The sequence below is a fragment of the Bos mutus genome, chromosome 2 (genome assembly GCF_027580195.1).
Source record: "Bos mutus isolate GX-2022 chromosome 2, NWIPB_WYAK_1.1, whole genome shotgun sequence".
In the NCBI taxonomy this organism is placed as follows: Eukaryota; Metazoa; Chordata; class Mammalia; order Artiodactyla; family Bovidae; genus Bos; species Bos mutus.
In genome coordinates this window covers 110,915,466-110,941,685 of record NC_091618.1, presented here as the reverse complement: position 1 = coordinate 110,941,685, position 26,220 = coordinate 110,915,466, and the positions used below count along the sequence as shown (strand labels likewise).

Below are 26,220 nucleotides of genomic sequence, written 5' to 3'. Positions count from 1 at the left end.
TACCTAAAATTTTGACATCTATGTGCCAATCCTGGTTGTTGGATCCCTCTTTTCTCTTAATATAAATAAAACATTAAGGTTTGAATGTTTTTGAGCATCATGTAAATTGAATCATAGTGCATATATGTACTCTTATACAGGTTGTCTTTTTTTTTCTTCAACATTATACTTGACAAAGTACCTGTGGGTTAATTTCATTTATTTTTACTACTATATAGTAGTTAATTGTGTGAATTTTCTACAGTTTATTTATCCATTTTCTACTGACTGGGCTTTTGTTTCTTTTGGGCTTTTTGTTCCTAGAAAAGTGCTGCTATAGACCTTAAACCTGTCTTTTGGTCCACACATTAAAGGTGTTCATTTTCTATTGCTACGTAGCAAATTACCCCAAACTAAGCACCTTAACTAACACCCATTTATTGTCTGTTTTTTTTTTTTAATAACACTGATAACTACTTGTCAGTATCATTTATCGAAGGGGGTCCTCATTTCTTTACAAATCTGTAGTGCTAACTCTGTTTATCAGGTTTACATTCATAGTCAATTTCTAGGCTCTATTTTCTGGTCTGTTTTTCTATCCCCAGGTTAATGAATACCTGACCACTTTTATAATAAGGCTTTCAAGCTAGTAGAGCAAGACCTCTATTGCTTTTCTTTAGGAGGGTGTTACTTTTCTTTCTTTTTTTTTTTTTTTTTACCATTTGCACTTGCCCTTTCATATACATTTTTAAATCCATTTAAGTTCTACGGAAACCTTATAGAAATTTTGGTTGGGATGATATTAAATCCACCTGTCAATTTGAGGAGAACTGACATCTTTACCATATATCAAATTATCCTATCTCTGAAAACAGTATATCTCTCCATTTATTTGGATCTTTTTTAGTGTCTTAGCTCACTTCGTAAAGAATCCACCTGCAGTGCAGGATACCCCTGTTTGATTCCTGGGTCGGGAGGATCCCCTGGATGAAGGGATGGGCTACCCACTCCAACATTTTTGGGCTTCCCTTGTGGCTTAGCTGGTAAAGAATCTGCCCACGATGTGGGAGACCTGGGTTTGATCCCTGGGTTGGGAAGATCCCCTGGAGAAGGGAAAGGCTACCTACTCCAGTATTCTGGCCTGGAGAATTGCTTGGACTGTATAGTCCATGGGGTCACAAAGAGTTGGACACCACTGAGTGACTTTCACTAATGAAATTTTATAATATTTTTTTACTGAATTGCATAATTTGCAACTTTCTAAGTACAGTGTATTTTTGGTCAGTGTTATAAATGGTATATTTTTAAGTTTAGATTTTCTAACTAAATTTTTGATAGTATATAAACATGCAGTTGTCTGTATATTGATCTTATATTTAGCAACATTGTTCTTCTATATTGATCTTTTGCTTGCCAATATTTATCTTTAATAGCAATAATTGTCATTTGTAAGGTTTGGGGGATTTTTCTACATAGCCAATCATGTCTTCTGGAAACTGTGACAGTTTTGTTACTTCCTTCTCAATTCTTTTACCTTCTTTCCTCTTTTTTTTCTTTTTTTTGCTGTGTTGGCCAGGACCTACAGTGCAGTGTTGAGTAGAACCAGTGATAGTGGACCTCCTTGTCTTATTCATGTTTATAAATGGAATACTTTTAATATTTCACCATTAAGGATGACATCATACGGTTTTGATAGGTGCCTTTTGTTAGGTTAATGAAATTCTCATCCATTCCATATTTGCTAAAAGTCTTGTTCATTTTTTTAAAAATATGAATGCGTATTGAATTTTGTCAAAAACTTTCTCTGTAATTGCTGAGGTGATATAGTTTTTTCCTTTAGTCTGATAATGTGATAATTACATGAATACATTTTCTAATGTCAAACCAAACTTGGGTTTAGATAAGTGTTTGTGATGTATTTTGTTTTTTAAAAACTGTGGGAGTTGGGCAACTACTGGCTTCATTACTCGCTCGGCTCCTTGGACCTTTGCTGGCTCTGAGGGTTTCTCTTTCTATCTAGCTGGTTTACTGGTGTATTTAAAGTACTTGTCCAGCCTTTTAGGAATATTTTATAGCAGAAAGATTTTGGAGGTATCAGGTTCACCAAATTACCAGAACTAGAATTCCACTTCCTCATATTTTTAGTGTAAAAAGCTTCCATTAATGTGAAATGTGATCACCTACCACCGTTTCAGTCTTCTCTTCTTATCTCCGTGCATAATCATGCCCTCCTTGCTGAAAACAAGGACGTAGAGTTGTACGGTAGAAAGCCTCACAGAAGGGTCAGAAGGCACGAGTTGCAGCACCAGCAGCATCAGTTGCTGAAAGCTTGACCAAGCCACTTACTCTCTCTGAATTTCCTTCAATCATCTGCTAAGTGGAAACAGGATTGGAGTGAGAATCACATAAATTTATAAATATGAACACATTGTTATGGAGAGTTTAGGGAGGAGAAAGTTTTGATTAAGTAGCACAGAGGATTTTTTTAGGGTGGAGATTTCGTATGGTACTGTAATGGTGGATACATAACACTATGTATTTCTTTTTTTCCAGTTGTGCTGCACATGGCTGGCAGGATCTTAGTTCCTCGACTAGGAATTGAACCTGTGCCCCCTGCAGTGGGAGTGTGGAGTCTCAACTAGTGGACTGCCAGGGAAGTCCCACACTATGCATTTAGTAAAACTCATATAGCTTAACAGTGGGCTTCCCTGGTAGCTCAGCATTACTGAATACACCTGCCACTGCAGGAGATGCAGGTTCGATCCCTGGGTTGGAAAGATCTCTTAGAGAGGGAAATGGCTACCCACTCCAGTGTTCTTGCCTGGAGAATTCCACGGACAGAGGAGCCTGGCAGGCTACAGTCCACAGAATCACAAAAGAGTCAGACATGACTTAGCAATTAAACAGCAACAACAACATAGTTTTACAGCACAAAGAGTAAAGTTTAATGTATGCAAAATTTTAAAAACAAGAGGAAGAGGGGGTTCCAGGATATAATGCAGATTGAGACAAAATAATCTAACTGTATTACAAAAGTATGCAGTGGCCTACTGAAAGGGGTCCGGGAAAGGTGCTGACCTAAGTAACTTTGATACTGTGAGACTAAAAGCAGTAGGAACTGTCCTCTAGTAGTACTGTCCTCTAGTCGATAAAAGTTTCCCACCGATATGGGTTAATAATTCTGTTCATATGTGTACTGGAATTGAACAATTAATAATTGGTGGATGATGGCTGCCAGATTTCTTACTGTTGGTGTGGGCGATTAGAGACAACCAAGAGTGGAAGGCTAGTATGATCAGGTGGTAATGGATTAGAGTCGGAGACATAAGTATAAGCTCTAGTTTAGCTTAACTGTAGATACAGATGGATATATATGGAAACATTTGTAGATAAAGATATTTGCATATGCATGGTGTGGTATATACACATATATTTCCTTGCTTTGTCAGTTGAGAGGGCCCAGAAGTGAGGACAGCTTAAGAGCAAAGGGCACACCCAGCACCCAGACCATTCTCCGATAAAAGGAACAAACACTCTGTAGAGAAAGGGCTGATTCTAGGCCTGGGTCAAGGAGTATGCAGGAGTCTGCAGCATCTTGTAGTGCCAGAAAGTAAGGAGATGCTCAAAAACACATTGATGAGAATGTGTCAGAAGGATATAGGAGGCGATTGAAAGAGGTTTTTAATGGCCACAGCAGGAAAGTTTGAACAACAAAATTAAATAGTATTGGGTTATAACCCAAAGTTTAAAAGTAAATATCTGTGAGTCCATACTGATATAAACAAGTGGTTGAATTAAATAAATGGGGAAGAAGAAACAAATCTGTGCAAAACATTTCCAAATAACTTATGTAGACACTCCACCCTTAAGAAGGTGGAGCATAACTCTCTCCTCCTTAAAGGTTGGCTGTGCATAGTAACTTCCTGCCTAAGAGTATGGTATGGAAAGTGGGGGAAGTAACTTTACAGTAGAAACCTGCCAGTCACTAACTCACCACTTTATCAAGGTTAACATCAGCAGTGGTAAGTCATGTTCATATCATGCACCCTTGATATGATGTGATAAGAATGACACTTTTTCCTCCCTAAAGCCTGTGCTGCTGCTGCTGTCACTTCAGTCATGTCCGACTCCGTGCGACCCTGTAGACGGCAGCCTACCCGGCTTCTCTGTCCCTGGGATTCTCCAGGCAAGAACAGAGGAGTGGGTTGCCATTTCCTTCTCCAATGCATGAAAGTGAAAGTGAAGTTGCTCAGTAAGTGTCCCGCTCTTCGTGCCCATAACCTCAGTCTAATCATGAGGAAAAATATCTGATGATGTTTTTCTAAAGATAACTGGGAGGCATTCTAAAGATAAACTGATCAATACTTCTCAAAACTGTCAAGGTTTTCAAAAACAAAGAAAGTGTGAGAAACTTTTAGAGCCAAAGAGGGGACTAAGGAGACCAGCTGACAAAGTGTCACGTGGTGTCGTGGATGGTAACCTGGAAGGGAAAAAGGGCTTTAGGGTGAAATGAAGGAAATCTGAATACGTTATGAACTTAAGTTCATAATTATGTATTAATATTGACTTGTTAATGGTAACAAATATACTGTACTAATGTAAGATTTTAATAATAGGGGAAACTATGTCAGCTATATGGGAATTCTTTGTACTATCTGAAACTTTTCTATAAATCGAAAACCGTTCTAAAATTGAAAGTTTACTTTAAAAATGCAACAGGACTATGGTAGATACCACTGAATAGAGGCAGCATTGCTTTAGTGATTAAGAAGATGAGCTCAGGTACCAGTCTGCCTGGGTTCACATCTGAACCTGGTTACCCTAATTAACTAGAACTACTTAATCTCTATGTGCCTCAGTTTACTCATCTGTTAGATTCTTCAGAGGACTAAATGAGTTAATGTATGTAAAGCACTTAGAATAATACCATACACATTCAGCACTATATAATTGTTTGAGTACATTTATTAATATCATTACTTCTTTACTTTCCAGTTTGGGGGATTTCTGGTTATAGCTGAATTTCACTGAGTATCCATCAGCATACTGAGTTTTAGCTTGGCATTCTGACAAAACAGTATTCATAGTTTTGTTTGTAAGGGGGAAATCATCAAGATGGTAAGATTCCTTATTAAAATATCCATTTCCCTTGTTAAACTGGTGTTCTTTACAAAGCACTGCCCACAGCACAAACCCCTTAGATTTAGGCTTTGGCACCTAAAATTTTGGTAATATTTGAAACAAAATGGAATGAATGTATTATAGAAACATGTTTTTAGGCCTTTTACTTCTCTGCGTAGAATACATACCAACTCTTTAGAAAACCCCTTGTAGATCAGCAGTTCAGGTAGAATAGAATTTTGAGTAGAACATAGAATTTGGAATCAGGAGACCGACTTGGAGTGTGGGTTCTTGTAGCTGTGTAATCAAGGCAGCTCATTAATCCCTTTGAGCCTCTCGTCCCATCTGTAAAACAGTGATAACAGGAATGCGTCCTGCCTTCCTCCGTAGCTTATAGAATTGTTGTAAGGATTAGGTGTGAAAATGAATGTGAGAGCTTCTGTAAGTTGTAAAACCTGTGCAAGTATTATTTGTTATAATAATCTCAGGTTTTCAACCAGAGTTCAACTCTAATGGAGCTTGATAGTCATATTAAGTGTTGGCGGTCATCTATATACCTTTACTTATTATGTAATAAACTGAAATCATTTGATTTTAAAATGCTTTAGATGGTATATTTTCTCACAGGACTTTAGTTTTTATGATGTTTTTCTTTGGTCTAACAAAGGAAGGCATTATTTTAATCTGGAGTTGTCTCTTTAAGGTGGCAGTTTGAGGATATGATTTCCAAACTCTTCGCTGAAATTGGCTATGTAGAGAACACAAAAGTGTGTCCCTGTGATTTAGGAAGTCTTCTCCTACAGAGACCTTCTTGTCCTGATGTGGAGCTGACCAGCAGAGGGTGCACAAGCTTTCCCAGAAGCTAGGCTGGGCAGACCTGACTGGAGCCATCTGTGTGATGATTAACAAGCACTACAAATGAAGAGGTTCTAGCACATCAGAAACACAGTTACCGAATGGAAAGAGACAGCCGCCATAATGTCACACAGCAATGTAGGAAGTACCTGCCCTAGTTGGTGAATAGGAAGTTTCTGGATAATTGGAATTTGACATTCTAAGTGGGTTATTTGTTTGATTGGCACCTCCTCCTGCTACTGTTTGTCATTTCAAAACTTCTCTTTCCAGGTTCTTTGCCTCACCTTCTCAGCATCTGTAATTATCTGCCTCACCCTGTCTAACAAGTTGGGGTTTTAAAAAGTAACCTTTCCCTGGACTCCTTTGACCCTAAGGTATTTGGGTCCTGAATCCAGTCAGCTACAGCATCCTGTCAGGGTCCCTCTAACCAAACTCTTACAGAGTCCGTGGCATCTTTTTTTCCTCCATGGAAATGGGTGACCATCAGAAAATTTGTTAACTTGTTAGTGTTACCTCACTGCCCATATCATCTTTTCTCCTCTTCCTTCCCAAGAGTGGATAGTACATAGAATGTATATACTTGAAAGTGAAAGTGAAAGTTGCTCAGTTGTGTACGACTTTTTGCAACCCCATGGACTGTATAGTCCATGGAATTCTCCAGGCCAGAATAATGGAGTGGGTAGCCTTTCCCTTCTCCTAGGGATCTTCCCAGCCCAGGGATCGAACCCAGGTCTCCCGCATTGCAGGCGATTCTTTACCAGCTGAGCCCAAGAATACTGGAGTGGGTAGCCTATCCCTTCTCCAGGGAATCGTCCCGACCCAGGAAACTTACTGGGGTCTCCTGCATTGCAGGCGGATTCTTTACCAACTGAACTATGAGAGAAACCCATATATATACTTAATGGTTTTAAAAATATTTTTTTATTCTGATTATAAAAGTACTTTGAGTTTTCTTGAAAAGAATATTTAGAGACATTAGGAAAATGTAAGGATATCCTTGAGCCTTTCAATCAGAGGGAACTCCTGTTAACTCTTCCAGACTTTTTCTGTGCATACATATGTGTATGTATTGGGGGGTGTGTGTGTGTATACATATATATACACACACACATTGATTAACATATATATATTAATTTTTAAAGAGATATACCATAGGTACTCTTTTGTACCTTTTTAGCCCTACCTAATAAGTCATGTACTTCTTTCTATATCAACAAATTTAGGTTTTTACCAACATTTTAAGTATATAGGTCAGCCCTCTAAAGATGAGTATTTGGATTGTTTGCAACTTTGCACTATAATGCTGTGATAAATCCTTAATATATTCTTCTGATTATATTCTTAAGAATTATATTAAAAATATATTTCTAGAAGTAGAGTGTCTATTAGATTTCTTATTTAAAAATGTTCACGTGTTGCCACAGTTCCCTCAGGAAAGGTCTCTTGGTGCAGTCTCCCTGACAGTGTTTGAGGATGCTTTTTACTGCACACTACTTATCACAACATTTCACCTTTTCCAGAATGATAGTGAATAACCCATTGCACCATTTTTAAAAAATTGGTGGACTTAAATTAATCTAAGGCAGTAGTTCTCAAGTTTTTTGGTCACAGGACCCCTTGACACTCTGAAAAATTATAGAGGACCTCCAAGAGCTTTTGTTTATGTGGATCATGGTTATCCTTATTTACTGTATTAGAAATTAAACCTAAGAAAAATGTGAACATTTAAGTCATTTTAAAATAGCAATAATAAGCCTGTTACACATTAGCATGAATACCCTTTTTATTAAAAGTACCTATATTTTTCAAAAGAAAAAAATTAGAAGAGTAGCATGGTTTTATATTTTTGCAAATCTTAACGTATGGCTTAAAAGAAGATGATTAGATTCTTATATTTGCTTTTGCATTAAGTCTGTTATGATATGTTGTTCTGGTTGATATATATGAAGAAAATCTGATCTCACACAGATCTATAATTTTCTAGTTAAGAAAGGAGTGCTTGAATAGTCTATTCAGATAAGTGTGAAGAATCTCCCTTGATCCTATACTGATCCCAGTAAGTGGTAGTTTCTTAAATGTTAATTTCAATATAATATTTGAAATCATACCCATGCATTTTTTTAATACTCTGTTACATTAAAATCCATGGTCTACCTTGCACTTTGGATCTGCATGTTTTTGTGACATCATATGTTGGCCATCTGGAAAATACTGGTTCACTGTGTTGTGCAGGTCTTCCAAATGTTGACATGTTTCATTATACAATATCAAAAATACTTTATTCTCATAAGAACAGTGTTTTAAGTGTCAGTAAGCTCTTAAGCTCACAGTGGTGGACATAGGGTTTACAAAATTCTAATTTTTGCTTGAAAGTTTGAATTTTATCAGTGGCAACAAATGCTGTCCATTGTTTTCTTGACAGGTTACTTTGTTTCTGAGAAAATGCCAAAGTAAAAATGGTGTTCCATGAAAACAGTCTTTATTGCTTCATCAAGGATACGCTTAAGTAAAATTGGCCTTTTGGGTTTTTTTCTTCAAATGTATGGTTGGTGAAGAAGGCATGAAAGTGAAAGTGAAGTCGCTCAGTCGTGTCCGACTCTTTTCGACCCCATGAATTGTAGCCCACCAGGCTCCTCCATCCATGGGATTTTCCAGGCAAGAGTACTGGAGTGGGTTGCCATTTCTGTCTCCAGGGGATCTTCCCAACCCAGGGATGCCCTCCCCTAAAGTTTGGTGCTATTCCCTTGATTCTGACCAAGGTACTAGAAGTTTTATCTCATTGCCTATACACCATTAGTGCAAATGTCACCACAGTAAAAAGTGCAAATAACATGTTGATGGTATTATGAAAATATTTCCGACTTTTTGCAGACCCCCTTAAAGTGTCTTGGGAGTCCCTAGGGATCTGAGGACCACATTCTGAGAACCTCTGGTCTAAGATACCAGTCATAGTATCTTACCTGAGACTGGTTTAGAGATAGTCTGTGACCCAGTTCTGGCCAGTGAAATCTGAGAGCAAGTCTGTCTAAGAGCTTGTGAAAAAGTTTCTTCATTGCTAAAAAGAGACATAAGAAAGAGATGGTCCTTTTCTTCCTGTGGATATTGCCATGCCAGTGTGATGCCTGGAACCACTGCAACTATTTTGTAATTGACAAAGCCAACCAGCCTTAGAATGAAGGTGATGCTGTTTAGAGCAAGATGGAGAAATGAGATGAGCCTGGGTCCTTGATGATATTATAGAACTGAAGCCATACCTAGAACTTGCCGAACCTCTGGACTTACAGTTAATAGAGAGAATATTCTCTTATTATCTGAGCCAGTTTGAATAGTGTCTTCTGTTACTTGCAGTCAAAAGCATCCCCAGAAGGTATTAATATTTATTAGTGATGAACATTTTTAAGTGTCAAAAATTAACATTTTTAGTGACCATTTGCATTTCTTTTGTGAATACTTATTGATGGTATTAGCACATTTTCTACAGAGGTCATTTTTAATTATTTTCTAAACATTCCTTACATATTAATCATATTAACACATTGTAACATTTTATATTTATATCCACAAATGTCTTGCATAGTATGTTATTCTTATAAGCAATCAATTAGTCTTTTTTCTTTTACACTTTATGTTGGCTTTGGTGTCATGTTTAAAAGAGTCTTTTCTACCCTACTTTTTAGTAAGTATTCACATATATTTTTTCTAGGTCTATTAAAAAGTATTTTTACATTGAACACTCTAATTCATCTGGAATTGATTTTGGTATTGATGGAGTAAGGATATAACTTTATTTTTTCTAAATGTGTGGGTGTGTGTGTTAGTCACTCAGTTGTGTCTGACTTTTTGTGATCCCATGGACTGTAGCCCACCAGTCTCCTCTGTCCATGGGGTTTCCTAGGCAAGGATACTGAAGTAGGTAGCCATTTGCTTCTCCAAAGGATCTTCCTGATTCAGTCCCTTAGTCTCCTGAACTGCAAGCAGATTCTTTACCATCTGAGTCACCAGGGAAGCCCAGGTAGCCCCTTTTCTTAATGTACTTTTTTGAATAGTCCAACCTTAACCTACTGATTTGAAATACTAGCTTTATTAGAAATGGAATTCTTGTATATAGGGAGAGGGAAGCCTGGCGTTCTGCAGTCCGTGGGGTCTCAAAGAGTCAGATGTGACTTGGCAACTGAACAACAAATTCTGACTAATTTTTGGACTTTCTGTTCTCTTCCAGTGCTTTGACTGTGTATCCTGGCACTATAGACATGGCCAGGACATTTTGCTTTGTAGAGTTTTGTAATGTCTGAAAGGACAAGGACTCCTCCCATCCTCCCTAACCCTACCCCACTACAATCAACAACACTCATTTTCCCTCCAGTATTTTCCTGATTCTTCCTATGTGTCTGTTCTTCGAGATGAAGTTTAAATTGTTTGTTCAGGTTCCCCAAACATTTTTGGAACGTTGATTGGAATTACTTTAATTTTGACCAGAATTTACATTTTTCACAATATTGAGTATTCAGTTCCAAAACCCACTGTCTTCCTTTTAATTATCTTCCATGCCCCTCTGTAGAGTTGTATAACTTTCTTCTTATCAGTCCTGTACATTTCTGGATAAATTTATTCCTAGATATTTCATATTTTTTTGTTACAATCGGAAGAAGGATCTTTTCCCCTGTATATTTTGTTTTGATTATCAATTTTAAAAAACCCTAAATCTAGCTCAACATTTCCAGATAGTTTTGGCTTCTCAAAACAGAATAAACAGAAAGGATACTATCATTTGTGGTAGTATAGTGTGGACTATGTGATTTATGAGGTATGACTGTTGAAGACTGTTTAAGGGAACAGAACTTCCCAGAAACTATATGCTAATGAATATGATCCTTCCAAGCTGGTTATGGTGGAAATCTATACATTTATGACAACAAGAACAATTTACTCTAAAGACAACAAAGGATATATATTCTTTAAAAAAAAATTACCACCACTGAAAAGATGAAAAAGAATTAATTAGCTTGCTATGAGGACGTTATCTGAAAATAATGTTTCAAAGATATTTTACTGTTATTGGAATAAATAGTAATCTCTTAACATGATTTATTTGAAAGGACAACCTTTATTTTGATGTAGAGGTGTAATTTTTAGTTAAGCAACATAACTTTGTAGATATGCCTTATGTTATCAGGTGTCAAAGAGATGGTTGACAGGTTTTATGTGTTTGCTGTTGTCGTTGTTGTAAAAGAATCATTTAATCAGTTTTTCTGTATTAAATAAGATTCCGTTGCCCCAGGCATTATGGATTGGCAATGTTTCAGCTGTTTGGGAAAATGGAATTTGGAATTTGCCAGTTTCCTAAGATCATTTAAAATAAACAAATTTCTTTTCATCTACATTATGGATTTCAAAAGCATGTGTAGTCTAACCTAGTATCTTAATCATCAATTAAAATGCTTCTGTAGAAAATGTGATTCTGAGCTCATAACATCTGACTTGTAGATGGTCTAAGAAATAAGACCTTTTGTATATTGAAGATTACTGAGGTTTCTCTACATGTTGTGGTCCTTGAAAGTTAAGACCATAATTAACATTCTCAATTATTCTTAAGCAACTTGCTGTGGCATTATTATTCATGGGCTATTTGTTTTAATAATTCTTAAGTGTATTGTTTTTTTTGTTTTTTTGTTTTTTTGGCTGCACCCTGCTGGCATGTGGGATCTTACTTCTCTGACCAGGATCAAACCCACACCCCCTGCATTGACAGCATGGAATCTTAATCATTGACCTGCCAGAGAAGTCCCTGTATTGATGTTTTTGTTTATATGTAATTTCTTGGAATAAGTTTATTATATGTTAAGTAAAGAATGCCTGTATTCTTTTTTTTTGCCTTTGGGTGGGTGAGGAGTCTGGCTCTAGGTTGGAATTGGATGTGTGATCTTTCAGACCTGACTGTAAGCAATTATAAGTCTTTTCCTGCAAGGCCTCATTGAAAGAATTGGTACATACCAGTGTGCACACCAGAATCAGTACACAACCAGTGCATTGCCATTTTCTGGAGGGATTTCAGTCAAGACCTCCTTCCCTCTGTCCCGGGACTCACCTCCTGTGTGTGGCCATTGTCTTACGTACATCTGCATTCTGATAAAGTTGATTCATATATGGGGACTCACGAAATGGATGTTGCTTCAGTGGCCTAGTTAAGGTCACGTTTCTAAACCTTAGTCAGCCAACACTTATAGGAAACACCTGTTGAGGAAACTTAACATACTCCAATCACAATCCTCCAACCTAATTTTAGCTTGCCGACAAAGGTCCCTCGAGTCAAAGCTATGGTTTTTCCAGTAGTCATGTATGGATGTGAGAGCTGGACTATAAAGAAAGCTGAAAGCCAAAGAATTGATGCTTTTGAACTGTAGTGTTGGAGAAGACTCTTGAGAGTCCCTTGGACAGCACGGAGATCAAACCAGTCAATCCTAAAAGAAATCAGTCCTGAATATTGTTTGGAAGGACTAATGCTGAAGCCGAATACTTTGGCCACCTGATTCAAAGAACGGATTCATTGGAAAAGACCCTGATGCTGGGCAAGGTTGAAGGCAGGAGGAGAAGGGGACGACAGAGGATGAGATGGTTGGATGGCATCACCAACTCGATGGACATGAGTTTGAGCAAGCTCCAGGAGTTGGTGATGGACAGGGAAGCCTGATGTGCTGCAGTCCATGGGGTCGCAAAGAGTCAGACACGGCTGAGTGAACTGAACTGAATTGAATTTTAGCTAGCTTGCTGTACACTAGAAAACAGGCCCTGCTAGCCTTATAACAAAATCCCTGACCTCCTGGGCAATCATGCCCTGTTTCCATATTGCCTCTTCTAACGTACTATAAAACCAGCCCTTCCCCAGAACAACTTGGGAAGAGTGCTCCACTGCTTGTGAGACACCGTACCCCCCAATCCATGTATGATTTTCCCTTGAAAAAAGACATCAATCTCATTACTGAATTGTTTTAGTTGTTTTCATTTGACAATTCCTAGACCAGATGCCTGCATTCAGAGGACTCCTTAGTGGGAGCCTCAGAGGAGACACTTTGGCTCTTTCCCTCTTCCTAACCCACCCCCTCACTGTCCATGGGCCCATAAAAAGGCATTAGTCTGTTTTTCAGGGGTCCTGGGCAGTGAGACAGTTTTTCCCATCGTGTTACATCCACTTGATCCTTCCCTAATGCCATTCCACTAGGAGAATGGAACACTGGGAAGGAAGCTAGGGCCTCTTTTTCCTCTTGCTTGCATTGTTATGGTAAGTAAAAGGCTTGATTGCTACTTTCCGTTGGTCTTTTTGTCCTAATGGATCACCTCAATACCTTGACTGCTTCACAGTGGGAAGTGGGAATGGTGTTCGTAATTCGTTAATTTGTTATTTTTTCTTTCCTTTTCAGGCTTTAAGGGTTGCCCATTAGAAATGTTTCTGGAATTCACTGAATAGTAATTTGACTTTACATTTGTGAAACACATTGTAGTTTTTACTGTTCTTTGTATAAACTTTGTGACTTAGGAATTGTCTCCATCTTACAAATGAGCCTTAGGCAAAGTATGTGACTTTCCCCAAAATCATAGTTAATGGATTCACTGGACCATAGTTTAAATTTGAGGCTTATTCTTTTCTCAGTTCAACACTTTCTACTCTACTACCCCACTTCCCTATGGCTAGCTTCCCTCATAGCTCAGTTGGTAAAGAATCTGCCTGGAATGCAGGAGACCTGGGGGTTCGATTCCTGGGTCGGGAAGCCCCTGGAGAAGGAACTGGCAACCCACTCCAGTATTCTTGCTTAGAGAATCCCAATAGACAGAGGAGGCTGGCAGGCTACAGTCCACGGGGTCGCAAGAGTCGGACACGACTTAGCGACTAAACCACCACCACCACCACCCCACTTCACTGGTAAATTAGTCTTTCACTTTCTTGGGAAGTTGGGGATACTTTAGGGCTGTGTAGTAAGCATAGTGGAAGACTTGACCCTCTAGTATTCATAAAGCTGTATGGAGATTGTAAGAAGAGCCAGACTAATGGTAGCAACAACAATATCAACTATTGAGCACTTACCATGCACCCAGCAGTGTGCTACATAAATGCTAGATACATCACCTCCTATGTTGTTATTTAGTTGCTAAGTCGTGTGCAACTCTTTCCCGACCCCATGGACTGTAGCCTGCCAGGCTCCTCTGTCCATGGGATTTCCCAGGCAAGAATACTGGAATGGGTTGCCATTTACTTTTCCAATTGATTAACCTCATATTTTGCAGTAAACTTATTAGTCACATGTTACTGAGGAAATTGAGGTTAACAAAATTAAGTATCCTGTCAGAGGTTATGTGGTAGTAAGTGTCAGAGCCTGGATTCAACTTAATCCAAACCCTTTTTCTCATCATCTGAAATTGTTTTCAAAGGAGAATTGAGGTGATTCTGCCCGACTTGGAGCATTTCTGTTGTTAAGGAGAAGTGGGAGAAGAATTTTCTGGAACAGAATCTTCTAATACTATATTACTCAGTGTTGAAAATACATAAACCTCCATTTAAAGGAAAAATATTCTCCCTGAGTTGAGGTCTTGCATAAATCTGGATATAAGTTCCTTGTGCAGAGCTCGTATTCAACTATAAAGTCAAAATAAGCACAGATACAACCACAAAGCCAATAAAATTCAAATTAGCAACATTTTAATGTGACTGCTGATGTTTTACAGAACTAAATTGCAGCTCTCATTATAAACAAGGTACTGACCACCACCACATAGGCTCTCTTGACTTCAGCCTGTCTGTACGGTGTGCGCTCTGTATCTTCTTAATTCCCTTACCACTTGTCTCAATTCTGAATACTGTAGAATCTTTTTACAGTGTGCCGTGTACTCAGATGCATCATTTCCATCTGTGTTGCTTGTTGCAACAAGATCATAAATGCACATATAGGCCCTGAAATCAAGTAGCTTTTACACATTTGCTTGTATTGATTTTATTTTTGGGTTATCATAATACACAATTAAAAAAATTGTCATAGCATCTTAGATGTGTCTAGTGGGGATTGATCTTGAGGAGCAAAGGATGGAGATTTGTTATAATGACCTGCTAAATATTAAAATGAGGTAGTGGATGGGAGTCTGTATTTCAGCTTTTTGTCCATGCTAAAAAGTTTTTTTTCCCCTAGGTGTTCATGACCTTGTGGTTCTCCCACACTATAAGAATCTCTCATTCAAAGCAATATTTCCATCTCCTCATTACAGTGTTACTGTTTTTGTTACTAGGTGATATCGGTTAACAGACTCAGAAGGCCTAATTACTAACCAGGACCTTCTGTCTGTCTTTGCTTCCCCTTGTTTCCCGTTCAACCCAGACTTCAGCCACATCTAGTCCTTCTTCCTCTCTCCTCTTTATTTTTAAATTTGCAGTCATTTTGGACTTACTTTATGGTCCTCAGTTATAATCTCCCTCAATTCCACATCCTAAATCACCACTGCTTTCTGTACTACCAGCTTAGACAGGCCATAATATAGGTAAAACTGAATATTTTCCCTCAGACCACCTGGTGGTAGAGGAAATCACAACTGCTGTATTATTTCGGTTACTTTTGGTTGGAGATAACAGAAAATTCAGACTGCCCTAAACAATTAAGGGAATATATTGGCTCAATAACTGAAAAAGCCAGATGTGGGACTGGCTTCAAATGAAACTTACTCTAACTAACAGTGGGACCTAACTTTTTTCAATTTTCCCAGTTTTCCTTCTTCAGAGTTGGCTTCATCCTAAATTTGTACCATGCCATCATCGTTAGGCCACATAGCTTCAAGATAGCTTTTGTTATCTACTGAATTGTGTCCCCTCCCCCCAAAATCAGATGTTGAAGATCCACACCCGCCATGTGACTCTATTTGGAGAAAGGGCCTTTACAGAGGAAATAAAAGTTGAGGTCATAAGGGTAGAGCCCTAATCCAGTAGAACCCTGTCCTTGTAAGAAGACTCGAGATATCTGAAATCTCTCCACAAGTGTGCAAAATGGAAGGCCATGTAAGGACACAGCAAAAAAACAGCAAGACACAGGATCGCACCAGAAATCAACCCTGATGCCACCTTGATCTTGGACTTCTAGCTTCTAGAACTGTGAGAAAGTGAATTTCTGTTGTTTAAACCAATCAGTCTGGTATTTTTTTAAGGCAGCCTGAGCTGACTAATACAGCTTTCAAGAGCTCCAGGGCTTCATGCTTCCTCTTTTATGTGTAATAGGTATGAGAAATCATCTTTGTCCCAAAAGCTCTAGAACTAGACCTAAAAGATGCACTCTGTTGGCCAGACTTAGTCTACATCTGAACCAGCCTCAATGCCCCCAAATTTGGAATGTACTGATTGGCTTAGTGTAGGTTGTGCAGTGCATCTCTGGCTTTGATAGGTCCACTGTGGCTTCTCTGCAAACTCATAGATCCAGGTCCGTGAGCTCTTGCCAAGTCCATGAGCTCTTGGAATTGGGGAGTGAGTACTCAGGAGGCAGACAATAAATCATCATAATTTGAGTGGAGACTTCATATGGCCCAGTTATGTTGCTGACATCCTTTACTCGAGTGTTGTTAGTTTCCTTTCTCTCTCTCTTTTTTTTTTTCCTGTTCCTTCTTTTCTCAAGTCCCATACCTTGTAGCCTCTTACTTTCACAGAGAAGAGAGCTTTGGGAAAGGGCACTCTTAACAATCTGCCTTTCCACTACAAACACCTGTTCTCACTCATCAGAAGATGAGAATGTGCTTGACACCTTACATGGGTAGCTTGTTTTCTGTGTACTTCCCCTCCCTGCCTCCCGCTTCTTGAAACTTGTTTGTTAGCAATTCATCTCTTTCCAGTATCTTCCAGTCTGTTTTATTTCAAACATTGGATAATTTTTCTCTCATCCTACTAAGATACTTGGGATTCTTTGTGTCTTAACAGATATTCTTCTATCTGCTTCCATTGTTTATTCAGGTTTTTAAAAACTTTTTACCTAATATCCTTCTTTGTCATAGGATCCCATTGAAGATACATTACATTTAGTCATCATGTCTCTTCAGACAGCTTGTGGCTCTGGCAGTTTCTCAGATTCAACTTGTTTTCGATGACCGTGACAGCTTGGGGGAATATGGTCAGGTATTTGGTACAGTGTTCCTCAATTGAGCTTTGTCTGATGTTTTTCTCAGATTAGATTGGAGGCAAAGTGCTGTTCTCATCATATAATGTGAAGAATGTGTGTGTGCTAAGTCATTTCAATCACGTCTGACTCTTTGAGACGCTATGGCCTGTAGCCTGCCAGGCTCCTTCCTCTGCCCATGGCATTCTTCAGGCAAGAATACTGAAGTGGGTTGCCATGCCCTTTCCCAGGGGATCTTCCCAACCCAGAGATCAAACTTCTGCATTGGCAGGCGGGTTCTTTCCCACTAGCGCCACCGGGGAAGCCCCATATGAAGAATATATATATATATATATATATCTATATACACACACACACTATCAACCTGACTTATTGTTGATGTTAACTTTGATCACCTGACTGAGGTCGTGGTTGTCAAGTTTCTCCACTGCAGAGTTATTCCCCCACATCCCACACTGCTTTTTAGAGGAGGTAACTATGCATAGCCCACATTTAAGGAATGAGGAGTTACGTTCCACCTCCTTGAGAGTGGAATGTCTACATCAATTATTTTGAAAGTCTTGGAAGGTTTTTCTCTTCTTCCCCATTTACTTATTCATTTATTCAACCATTTCTATCAATATGAACACACGGGTATTTATTTTAAACCTTGGGTTATAAGCCAAAATTATTTCGTTGCTCAAAAATATTTCAGCTTTGGCCGTTGGGAGCACCTTCAGGTGGCTTGTGTGTCCCTTTGACACATCCTTTTTGTTGTGGGTTGTTTTTTTGTTTGTGTTTGAGCATTTCATTACTTTCTGGCACCATGCTACAGGCTCATTTTATATATTCCCTGCCCCAATCCCAGCATCAGCTATTTTCTCCAAGGAGCTCTGATTCCTTTTATTAGAGAATGGTATTAGAAACCAAGATCTGGGTCCCTGGTGTGGTTGTTGCTTCAGAACTAGCAGAATAAGGAAATATATGTGCTAACCCATGTTTATACACAAATCTCCAAATAGTTCTGTATGTAACATCTGTATTTAGATTAACCTAAATATGAATTCATACTGATGACTCCCAATTCTAATTCATCTCCATGTGAATTATTCTAGTTTTCTCCCCTCACTTATCTGTAACCTTTCACTCCTGGTGAGAAACCTGGTTCCTACCATCTATTTCTTAATAGTTCAGTTCCAGTATATTTGTATTGTAGCTTCTTCATACTGCCCTTAGTGTAACAAGTTCAACTCATTTCCAGACTGACTTAGCATCTCTTTTCAAATTATTTTGATTCCCTAAATATGTAATACTGTTGCAGGAAGGGGGACCCCTTCCAGGGCCCGAAACTGGGCTCTTGTCTAACACTCGGAAGTGAATTGTCTGAGGAGACACATGTGCTGACAAAGCAAGAGATTTTACCGGGAAAGGGCACCCCGGTGGAGAACAGTAGAGTCAGGGAACCCAGGAGAACTGCTCTGCCGCGTGGCTTGCAGTCTCGGGTTTTATGGTGATGGGATTAGTTTCCGGGTGGTCTTTGGTCAATCATTCTAATTCAGAGTCTTTCCTGGTGGTGCACGCATCACTCAGCCAAGAGGATGCTAGCGAGAGGGATTCTGGGAAGTGGACAGACACGCGGTGTCTCCTTTTGACCTTTCCCAAACTCTTCCGGTTGGTGGTGGCTTATTAGTTCCGTATTCCTGATCAGGCTCTCCTGTCATAAAACAACTCATGCAAATGGATACTATGGTGCCTGGCCAGGGTGGGCGGTTTCAGTCAGTGTGCTTCCCCTAACAACTCCCCCCTGAGAGGCTTTATATTTAAGATATTTTTTGGGAATTGGGGCGGAAGTCTCTTTTTCCTGTAACTTTTTTCTGCTGTGTATGGGCGTAGGCCTGTCTAGCAGAGCAGAAGTCTTTCTCTACCTGATCTAAGTTGGGGTGTTCTACATTTGAAACCAGCTTTTACCCTTGTATTAACAGCAATTTAGTTTGAAGCTGTTGGCTCTTCTCAGAGATGAAATAGAAAGGGGCCAAACAGGAAACCTAACAGGATGCTCATCACTGGTCCCCAGAAAGAGGAGGCAACATTTGGGGTGAGGGCTGCAGGGTTTTTTTTTTTTTTTTTGATTGGTTGGTGGTGAAGCAACAGAGCTATGTTCTAGGAATCTTGTGTTCAGTCTGAGGTTACCATCTTTCACGTGGGTGGGGGCTCTAGTTTTGTAGAACTCAAAGACATTGTTATGTATATTTTTTTGTGTAGGAACCAGGACCCTGTCTCAAGGCTGTACCACCATTTGATTGTTTTTCTTCTGTTTTTGTATCCCCTCTCTTCTTTGATTAGCAATTGTTTGAATCCACCCTTTGGAACTCAGGGAAGGTGAAGGAGGCTGAATGTAGTCTATATCTTATAGATAAGAAATGGAGAACACAGAACAGATCTCTACTCCAGAGCCCCACAGAGTCTTGTTCAGTTTTAATTTAGGGAACTAGGCAACTATGACTGTGATAACTTCCTGTCAAAATGGGGCATAGGACTGCCTCAGCTTGGAGAATAGACACTGAATTGGAAGTGTTTTTGAGTTCCAAATCGTAGATCTGAGCCTTGTATGATTAAAATCTCAATCTCTTGGTCTGCCATTTTGTTGTAACAGACCCAATTAGAAGTAGCTGGAGGAGGGATAACTGGAATTTTAATAGACAAAATAAATTTAATTTTTTTTTAGAAGAATAGGCCTGAAACCCAGTCTGGACCTGGCACTTCGGGGAGACTTGTAGCCAGGTAGCGAGTTACCTAGTTTTATAAAAAGGTTGTTCAAAAAAAAAAAAAGGTTGTTCAGTTCAGTTCAGTCGCTCAGTTGTGTCTGACTCTTTGCAACCCCATGAATTGTAGCACGCCAGGCCTCCCTGTCTATCATCAACTCCCAGAGTTCACCCAAACTCATGTGCATCGAGTTGGTGATGCCATTCAGCCATCTCATCCTCTGTCGTCCCCTTCTCCTCCTGCCCCCAATCCCTCCCAGCATCAGAGTCTTTTCCAGTGAGTCAACTCTTCGCATGAGGTGGCCAAAGTACTGGAGTTTCAGCTTTAGAATCACTGCTTCCAAAGAACACCCAGGACTGATCTCCTTTAGAATAGGAAAAGGTTGTAGTTACTAGCTTTTAGCAGACATTGTTTTGAGAATGGTGGCATCTAAGCCTGACAAAACTCAGAAAACTCAAGTGTTTAGCAATATAACGTCTAATCTGAAATTACACCCATAGTGTCACCTAGTTATTTCTCAGGATGTCTGAACCATAGCTATTTTATTTTGACTTTTAATTTAAAATTTTTTTTAATAGCCAAAGCAGATGTCACCATTAATGACGTCAGTGTTTTTTTAGGTATGAGAAGATACAAGAATTGGAACTCGTAAAATCTTTTCCTGAAAAGATCTAACTATCTGAAGGCCTATTGTGCCAGTTTTTTCCAGAGCACAGAGTGCCTCATTTTTTATTTTTACCCTGAACTCTTTTTAGGGGCATTGAAAGTCACCAGTTGTAGTGGCCATGATTTAATCTTTGTAGATGTAGATGGAAAGTGTCAGTCTTTAGTTGGCAGAGCCCCCTTTTGTTCATAAACTTGACCATGATTTTGAGGGGGGCATTTTATGACCATTTTATCTCATGGTGTTGAGAATGTCCATCCTCAAGTTTGGCAGAGATTTTGTTGACAGGCCACTCAATGTGTTACTAGACTAGGCCATACAACAGTATCCAAAATTTTATGGACTACCTGTCTTATTAGCCTCTTGGTCCAGGAAAATATTCCTGCTTGTTGTTTTTTTTTCATATCTAGAGTTACACTGTTACCATTATTGATCTCATATGGGACTATATATTATTTTATTAGAGGCCTCAGACACACATTTGGCAGTGTAAGAAACAGCAATTTTGTAAAACAGGTGAAATATAAATAACATAGCCAGCAGTATTAGTAAAGTTACAAGTAAGAATTAGATGTAGCCCAGTATATCTCAGCTCATCTGACTTAGTCTACTCTGTAGCATCTTTATCTTTCAGGGAAATTATATATTGGCACCACCATCTATAAGGCACATAGACCAGTTTTTTAGTGTTACTAGCTGGTAGGCTGCAGTCCATGGGGTCGCTGTGGGTTGGACACGTCTGAGCGACTTCACTTTCACTTTTCACTTTCCTGCATTGGAGAAGGAAATGGCAACCCACTCCAGTATTCTTTCCTGGAGAATCCCAGGGACGGGGGAGCCTGGTAGGCTGCTGTCTATGGGGTCGCACAGAGTTGGACACGACTGAAGTGACTTAGCAGCAGCAGCAGACTGATTATCTTTAGTATGATTTAATTGTTTTTAACACAGAGGAGATTTTAAACCTAAATTACCATAGCCTGGTGTTATCTATATAAATCCATCTCATAATTGTGGGAGATTTTTTTTCTTTTGTTGAAACTTTTTTTTGTTGTTTTCGTTGAGTTTGAGTAATAGATAAAAGCTCAAATTTATGGCCAGAGTCAGAGCAGGCATTATTAATTGGCCTGGTGAGGGGATCTCATCTAGTAATATCACAGTGACCTGAATATGACTATAATTGTTTTTTAAGTAAATTTTTTCAGGGCTAACCAGTTAGAGTCTTGTAGTAGAGAAATTTACCAAGGTAACCCAGAACTAGACACAGGTAATTGGCCACAAACCCAACAATTGGATTGATTTTTAAAACTAGCACAGGATCAGGCCTATGATAGAAAAGTATTTGATTTATACGTAAAGGTCTAAGCAGTCAAGAAAACATTATAAATGATCATATGAATCAGGTCCAGCATCTTGGGCAAGTTGTCTACCTCTGATGTTGTCGTCCTCTCATCCTGGTGTAGTGTAGTTTTTTCTGATAAAAAAGTCTTTCTATCCAGGTTGGAGACAGTCCCTTAAATTATGTCTTTTTTTAGTCCTGGTTGCAGGTCGTGAGGCATCTGATCTTTATCCAAAGATAGATTACTGAGATAAGCTTTAGAAATAAACTTAGGGTGTTCTTTAAGAATTTAATTAAATTTTACATTAATATTACATAACAGCAAAGAACTATCTAAGAAATGAGTCTTATTACATGCAGACCTCTATTAACAAACTGGGATTTAACATTTATTGAAACTTTTTTTTCTCTAAAATTATTTTTATTTTTATTAAATATAACCAAATTAAGGCTAGTTTGTTTGCAAAATAGGTCTGTTCTCACTAATTTTGATCTGATGGTTTATATAACCATAACTGATCATAGACTTTTTATTTTGTTGAAACATTTATAGAGTCTCAGACTGAACTTTTAAAATAAAACAGGGCTGGGAAACTCACACCAAAGGCTTATCAAAGATTTTGCCTAACAAATCTAAGTGAAATTTTTTTTTTTTTTAAGGTCTTAAAAATTTCTTGAGATTTTTGTATCTGTTAGTGAGATAACCTTTTTAATTTATTTGATAAACTTACTGGAAACCTAAGAGTTTTTAATTTCTGGAGGAGTAAGAAAGAAAATATAATTGTTTTGTTTGTAATGTATAATTTTACCAAAGTATTGTCATAATTAGTTTGAGAGGAAGGTTTTTCCCACTCCTGGAAAACAGAAGATTTAAACCCGTAATTTTTTTAGACAGAAACCATAAAAGTTATAAGCATATTTGCTGGTTCATTCAGTCCTTTTGTTAACTTTTGTGAAGTCATCAGGTTTTTTGTTAGAATATCAGGACATATCAGAATGTTAAGAACTCCATATAATTTTTAGGATATCTGTATTAGTAATTTTACTATATATTATGAGAGGATTTATTACTCATTTGATAATCTTTTTTATGTAATTTAACCAACCAAATAAACACAGTTTAATATCTCTCTTTGGGATGTTTTAGGGGCCCTCTGAAGCACCCCAAAGTTAGCTAGAGGTCAAAGGAACTTCAAAAGAATTCGATTCGAAGTTTTATCGAAAAGATCAATTAAAAGCATTTAGAACATTTGGTCAGATTTAGTCAGTGTTGATGGGTATATCATTTAGCTTGTTGATATGTCACAATGGGCGTAAATACTAGGCTCAAGGTCTAGTGAAAGTCAGCTCTGCCATCTTGGACCTAGTTGGCACTAACCAGTTTTTTAATGGCTGTGTCATTTCTAATAAAAATTAGATCTGATCTGATCTAATTACTCTAAGACATGTCTATATTAGATAGACATGTCTATCTAATATTCACTATCAGGTATTTAATACTGAATATTTTTTAGTTTACATGAACCTGGAATTTATTGTTTAATTGTTTAATTTAGAATTATTTGATTTGTAAGCGCTTACCTTTTTTTTAAGCCAATTAAATAGAGCTCCTTTACAAATTAACCTCAAAAATATTAACCAGAGATGAAGACATGCCAAGACATATTTAGACAGACACAGTGCAAGATCTAGCTTCATTTTTTTAAGTTTCAGATCAGATCAGATCAGTTGCTCAGTTGTGTCCGACTCTTTGCGACCCCATGAATCCCAGCACGCCAGGCCTCCCTGTCCATCACCAACTCCCAGAGTTCACTGAGACTCACGTCCATCGAGTCAGTGATGCCATCCAGCCATCTCATCCTCTGTCGTCCCCTTCTCCTCTTGCCCCCAATCCCTCCCAGCATCAGAGTCTTTTCCAATGAGTCAACACTTCGCATGAGGTGGCCAAAGTACTGGAGTTTCAGCTTTAGCATCATTCCTTCCAAAGAAATCCCAGGGCTGATCTCTTTCAGAATGGACTGGTTGGATCTCCTTGCAGTCCAAGGGACTCTCAAGAGTCTTCTCCAACACCACAGTTCAAAAGCATCAATTCTTCAGTGCTCAGCCTTCTTCACAGTCCAACTCTCACATCCATACATGACCACAGGAAAAACCATACCCTTGACTAGATGGACCTCTGTTGGCAAAGTAATGTCTCTGCTTTGGAATATGCTATCTAGGTTGGTCATAACTTTCCTCCCAAGGAGTAAGTGTCTTAATTTCATGGCTGCAGTCACCATCTGCAGTGATTTTGGAGCCCCCAAAATAAAGTCTGACACTGTTTCCACTGTTTCCCCATCTATTTCCCATGAAGTGGTGGGACCGGATGCCATGATCTTAGTTTTCTGAATGTTGAGCTTTAAGCCAACTTTTTCACTCTCCTCTTTCACTTTCATCAAGAGGCTTTTTAGTTCCTCTTCACTTTCTGCCATAAGGGTGGTGTCATCTGCATATCTGAGGTTATTGATATTTTTCTTGGCAATCTTGATTCCAGCTTGTGTTTCTTCCAGTCCAGCGTTTCTCATGATGTACTCTGCATAGAAGTTAAATAAACAGGGTGACAATATACAGCCTTGACGAACTCCTTTTCCTATTTGGAACCAGTCTGTTGTTCCACGTCCAGTTCTAATTGTTGCTTCCTAACCTGCATACAAATTTCTCAAGAGGCAGATCAGGTGTTCTGGTATTCCCATCTCTTTCAGAATTTTCCACAGTTTATTTTGATCCACACAGTCAAAGGCTTTGGCATAGTCAATAAAGCAGAAATAGATGTTTTTCTGGAACTCTCTTGCTTTTTCGATGATCCAGTGGATGTTGGCAATTTGATCTCTGGTTCCTCTGCCTTTTCTAAAACCAGCTTCAACATCAGGAAGTTCCCGGTTTACATATTGCTGAAGCCTGGCTTGGAGAATTTTGAGCATTACTTTACTAGCGTGTGAGATGAGTGCAATTGTGCGGTAGTTTGAGCATTCTTTGGCATTGCCTTTCTTTGGGATTAGAATGAAAACTGACCTTTTCCAGTCCTGTGGCCACTGCTGAGTTTTCCAAATTTGCTGGCATATTGAGTGCAGCACTTTCACAGCATCATCTTTCAGGATTTGGAATAGCTCAACTGGAATTCCATCACTTCCACTAGCTTTGTTTGTAGTGATGCTTTCTAAGGCCCACTTGACTTCACATTCCAGGATGTCTGGCTCTCGGTCAGTGATCACACCATCGTGATTATCTGGGTCGTGAATATCTTTTTTGTACAGTTTTTCTGTGTATTCTTGCCATCTCTTCTTAATATCTTCTGCTTCTGTTAGGTCCATACCATTTCTGTCCTTTATCAAGCTCATCTTTGCATGAAATGTTCCTTTGGTATCTCTGATTTTTTTGAAGAGATCCCTAGTCTTTCCCATTCTGTTGTTTTCCTCTATTTCTTTGCATTGATCGCTGAAGAAGGCGTTCTTATCTCTTCTAGCTATTCTTTGGAACTCTGCATTCAGATGTTTATATCTTTCCTTTTCTCCTTTGCTTTTCGCTTCGCTTCTTTTCACAGCTATTTGTAAGGCCTCCCCAGACAGCCATTTTGCTTATTTGCATTTCTTTTCCATGGGGATGGTCTTGATCCCTGTCTCCTGTACAATGTCACGAACCTCATTCCATAGTTCATCAGGCACTCTATCTATCAGATCTAGGCCCTTAAATCTATTTCTCACTTCCACTGTATAATCATAAGGGATTTGATTTAGGTCATACCTGAATGGTCTAGTGGTTTTCCCTACTTTCTTCAATTTAAGTCTGAATTTGGCAATAAGGAGTCATGGTCTGAGCCACAGTCAGCTCCCAGTCTTGTTTTTGCTGACTGTATAGAGCTTCTCCATCTTTGGCTGCAAAGAATATAATCAATCTGATTTTGGTGTTGACCATCTGGTGATGTCCATGTGTAGAGTCTTCTCTTGTGTTGTTGGAAGAGGGTGTTTGCTATGACCAGTGGATTTTCTTGGCAAACTCTATTAGTCTTTGCCCTGCTTCATTCTGTATTCCAAGGCCAAATTTGCCTGTTACTCCAGGTGTTTCTTGACTTCCTACTTTTGCATTCCAGTCCCCTGTAATGAAAAGGACATCTTCTTTGGGTGTTAGTTCTAAAAGGTCTTGTAGGTCTTCATAGAACCATTCAACTTCAGCTTCTTCAGCATTACTGGTTGGGGCATAGACTTGGATTACTGTGATATTGAATGGTTTGCCTTGGAAACGAACAGAGATCATTCTGTCGTTTTTGAGACTGCATCCAAGCACTGCATTTTGGACTCTCTTGTTGACCGTGATGGCCACTCCATTTCTTCTGAGGATTCCTGACCGCAGTAGTA

General features: G+C 38.8%; 1 protein-coding gene across 3 annotated transcripts in view; it reads left to right on the top strand.

Moving 5' to 3' along the window:
• METTL8 (methyltransferase 8, tRNA N3-cytidine) overlaps positions 1 to 26,220 on the top strand; it is a 91,499-nt gene that overhangs the window by 5,477 nt on the left and 59,802 nt on the right. The window contains exon 2 of one of the 3 annotated variants that reach the window (XR_011461643.1): positions 4,070 to 4,231. The exons of the other annotated variants lie outside the window; for them this stretch is intronic. The gene's annotated coding sequence lies outside the window, so the exon portion shown is untranslated. The remainder of the gene's footprint in view (positions 1 to 4,069; positions 4,232 to 26,220) is intronic. 3 annotated transcript variants of the gene reach the window in all.